Source organism: Pinus tabuliformis, chromosome 8 (assembly GCF_031772625.1).
Source record: "Pinus tabuliformis cultivar Carrire ecotype Pingquan chromosome 8, CPIR1, whole genome shotgun sequence".
In the NCBI taxonomy this organism is placed as follows: Eukaryota; Viridiplantae; Streptophyta; class Pinopsida; order Pinales; family Pinaceae; genus Pinus; species Pinus tabuliformis.
In genome coordinates, this window is record NC_142294.1 from 1,850,952,155 (window position 1) to 1,850,957,093 (window position 4,939).

The window sequence follows — 4,939 nt, forward strand, 5'->3', positions numbered from 1 at the left end:
TAGATTTCGAAGTGCTGGCAAAGGACATACATCCTATTGACTAGCTTGAGCTACAAAAATAGAAAGGGGAGATGATTTACTCCACCTTGACATGGAAAGCCATCACAACTCACCAATTGCAAAATTCCCTAAATAACATATCAACTCAATTCCAATTGGAAAATTCCTCTGCACAGGAAAAACACACTAAAATCAAGTCCTTAGAGGACTTAATCATTCAGTTCGGACATGATCCCAAAGATGTGAAGGCCACTGAAAGAATAATCAAGAAGAAAGATGATGACATAACTGCTTTGAAGAAGCAACTTAAGATTCCACCACTACATCACCCACAAATAGCAGAGGTCCTAGAGACCCAAGATGGACAAGAAGAACTTATGGACTTGGTCCTAAAGATAAATGACCAGCTGAAAGATGCAGAGAAAGAATTGGACACATTGATTCAGTCCAAACAAAGTGAACTAGCTAACACTTCTACAATTTCCATTCCCACGGTAAAAACTGTAGTTCCCTCAGCACTGGCAGCATCTTTGGCACCAACAACTCCACCTACCACAACACTGCCAATCACAACAGAGTCTACAATAGCAAGTGCTTCAATAGAAAAGACAACAGAGTTGGTGAAATCCATGGAGGAAATGTCCATCCAGGCAACAAAACTTAAAAGGCTTAAGGAGAAAGTGGCAAGCTTAGAGATTGATTGCAAGCTTGCCTAGATACAACAAAGGCAAGAAACACAGAAAACCCTAAGGATGGGTGAGAAGATTAAGGTCCTAGAAAAAGATTTAACTCTACCAAAGCTACTAGGACAGACCAAGGAGATGCTCTGGGCCAATATCATTGACTCTGTCAATGATATTTGGCCATCAATTCAAGTAATATTTAAGCAAACGGAACTAGTGAAAGCAGCCATTGAGGCTATTAAGAAAGTAAAGGAAGACTTAGGAGAACAGCTTGAGGTTGCTAATAAACTTATCCACTTCTTGAACAGAAAGAACAGACATGAACTTAATGAAATGGGGGTAGAGGATAGAACTAAAGCCATCATAGAAGTTAAGAAGGTTCTTTATAAAAGAAACCTTATGCTTAACCTGGAGGAAAAATGCCATAACATGCAGGTGGGCATTAACAGATTCATGGAAAAGTTTCAAATTTTGAGAGATAAAGGCATTCCAAGTCCTATGGTCATCCATGAAAAACTTATGACCCAATTGGACTACACTGACAGATTAAGGAAGTTGGCTAAGGATCAAGCAAGCACTTCAATTATCAAGGCGTTTCCAACAAGCAAAGTATTGTATGATACTTCAGAGGATCTATTCTTTCTGGAGCATGAGGTGAAACACTTGTTTGTCACCAAGCATAATTTTTCCAAATACACAAAGGCAGACAAGATCTATAGAAGAATGCTCAAGGTAAAGTTACCTAAGGATGAATGGTGGGAAAAAATGATAGATTTACTATAAGTTACCACAGTAAGTCTGAATGGTGGCCAGATGAAATAGGTGAACAGGGTCAAAGAGTAACATGTTAAAGAGTATCAGTAAAAGATTAAAGACAAAGATGATTTCCAGTGTACAAATATCAGCCAACTTAAAGGGCTAAAACTCAACTGCAGCAGCAAACACTACAACAATAAGAGGGACATCATGATGTAGTTTTACGTCTGTCTCTATCTTCATGCTTGAAGATATTTTTATTTACTTAATTAAATATCAAACTGTTATGAGATATTTTGTAATATTTTTTGTATAAATACTTCACATTTCGAAGTATTTAGGGTGGATTCAAAGACATTTATGTAGAACTGTATCTAAAATCAAAGTGTTATTGTATCAACACTGGATTGGCTTGCTGGATCATGGAATAAAGTTTAGACATTTTACAGGATTGTTGTGTAAATTGAAAATCAAATAAGTATTCTCTCATGTGTATTATTTTTTTTTCCTTATGTTTATTAATAATCATATGTGTTGCTATGAAATCTAAATGGTAAACTAGGAATGATATTTCAGAACTTGCTTTAATGAAATCTGTTCTGACTGTTTACCTTCTCAATGTTTTCAACTAAACTATCTTAGTTAGGGAATTCTTAAATGCTCCCTTACTTCCGTAGTTTCTACTTGTGGTCTATGTAGCAAAGTATTCTTAATTTCTCTTTGTTGATGATCACCCTTTTTTCCTCATTCTGATCCCGGTCTAAGGATTCTTCATTGCCCTTTTACCCTAGTTAGAATCATTCCATCCATCAGCCCTTTGAAGATTTTCTCTTTGCTTTGCTAGCCTACCTTGTGAACAATCCCTTTAATGATCTAATCTAGTTAAGCTATCCTTTTATTGATTCCATAGCCCAATGGCTTGAAGACCTAGCCCTATCCATCTATTCCAAAAATTCCACCACCCAACTTTCAATCAAAATCAAAATCCTCATGAACACTAATAACTAGCCTAAAATCTAATAGAAACAAAGTTAAATTATAAAGAGAGAGCCCTCTCTGGACTTAGGTTGGCTAGAACCTGAGTCTAAAAGATTTGGTTTGTGGTTACCTCAGATTATTCCTTCATTTTATAGCTTCTAGGGAAAACTTCTGAGTGATAACATAGTGGCGACCATACTGGGGAATCAAATCCTCAGTCTTAACAAACTTTTGAGAAATTTCAAATCTTTATTTCAAGCCTCTTGAAGGTTTATTAGAAGTTATTTATAAAAATTTCTCAAAAATAAAGTAACTAGAAAAGTTTGAAACTTTGGCTTCAATGAGAACTCACTATACTAGGGCCAACCCAGATCCAAACCCTACCCAAGTATTTGATAATCCTAATTTGATTTCAAGAATATCTAGAAGACAAGAAAGTTTAGTCAATCCTCCACCTACAACTAAAGCAGATTCATGCCCTGATGAGTGGTTGTTTTTATAAGATCTCCCCTTTGACGAGTCATTTGACCTTTCCCTATTTAGAATGAGGTCTGAAACTTGATTACATAGTTATAGATCCAGAGTTTATTGCAGAACTTGAAGTCCAAAAGGCAAACCTGTCAATTGATCAATACATTCTAAATTCCCCTTAGTCATCCCTTACAAATGTTAAGATCCCTGAGCTTTTTGAAACACTTTCCACTCCCTTTAGTTCATCATTATTCCCTTCAATCTCTGAAGTTCATTCAGGCTCACCTCCATTTATACCTTAACTTCCCCACAAACCTATCATTACACATCAGTCACCCATTAATCCCAGTTCCCCATCACCCACTATATCACCTCTTGGTACTCCAACCCCACTTCTTAGTCATGCCCAACTTAGAGCCATGGCAAATAGATATGCTCCTCTTATGCTACCTGCTCCACGAGGTGCCATGCCACAAGATTACCAGAACAAAATTGTCTAATTTGATGGCATAGGAACTTACACAGCACAACAACATACAAACAAAGACCTTTTTGCTCAGACTCTAGCTAGTGATGTAAGAACATGGTTTACATCTTTACATGCTAATAGCATAGACACTTTAGAATTATTTTGTCAACAATTTTTAAATAGATGGGAAAGGAAAAATAACCCTCTGCAGATCCTTTCAGAATATGAAAACATCAGGAGAGGACCAAATGAAACAGTCCAGGATTATTGTACCAGATTTAACAATATGTACAATGAAATATCAGTCAATCTCTGACCCCCACCTAGTTTAGCTTTGATAAAGTTTCCTGATGGGTTTGATACAGATATGGAATTTCAACTGAGAGAGAGAAATCCTCCAACTTTAGAAGACATGCAGAGTGTAGCGGTTAGTGTAGAAGCTAATTTTCTATCAAAAAGAGCAAGGGTTAGGAATGAAAGGAGAGGACCATTGAAAGATGAAGCCTCACCCTCTAACCTTAAAATAGATGCCCTAGCTAAAGGAATGGAAAAAATGATGGATAGGGTAGAGAACATTAAAAGGAAGCCTCACTTGGATAATCAACAAGCACCTCCAGTGAGAAATCCAAACTTTAGAAAGAATAAAAATCAAAACACTGGAAAAAAGGGACCTGATTAGAATATTAGGCCTCCTTTTCAAGAAAACTATGCTGAAGCTTCCCATTCAAAAGACCCTGAACAAGACACACAAATTAACTTAATGGGATTAGATGAGGAGGAAACTGTCTTTTTGACACAAGATGATCAAGAACTACACATGCTTCAGCAATTACAAACCCAATCAGGAGAATCATTTGATTACAATCAAGGTTATGATTCTACTATCTTTGAAGTGCACAAACAGAACAACTTGAGGAGTAAAAAGAACACTGATACTCCTAACCAAAACAAGAAAGCAGTACCAAATCAACCTAAGAAAATCAAAGCAATTCCAGTTACAAAAACTCTCCAAATCCTCTTTATACCAAATCAGAATCCTTCCGGTCCCACCATTGTAGATATAACCAATTACCAACCCCCTAATAATCAACCATACACTTCAATCCCCTCCAAGGAAATAGTGGAGGAATCTCCAAACACCCCATTAGAAAATTTACAGAAGAAGACTTCAAATGTAGAAAAATAAGGCAAACTACTCCAAATCCTGCCATGAAAATTCCAAATCCTCAAACAGAGAAAACCCCTTTGCCTTTCAATTTTGGAGTAGAGGTGACTAAGCTAAAAATCTTAGTCCCCTTAACCGAGTTGATTAAACATGAAACTTACAAGTCTCAAATAAGAAAATCGTTAAAATTTGTTGAGAATGAAGACTCCGTTAACTTATTTGATGATTAGCTTGAGCTTATATTCGGTCCTGATGTTAATGGCAAACCATTAGAATGAGGGATACCACCCTTTTATATTAGCCTTAACATTCATGATAAGATCTTACACAATGCAATGTTAGATTCTAGGGCTTCACACAATTTAATGCCTAAATCTATTATTGAAAAATTGAACTTAGATATCACTAGGCCTTACA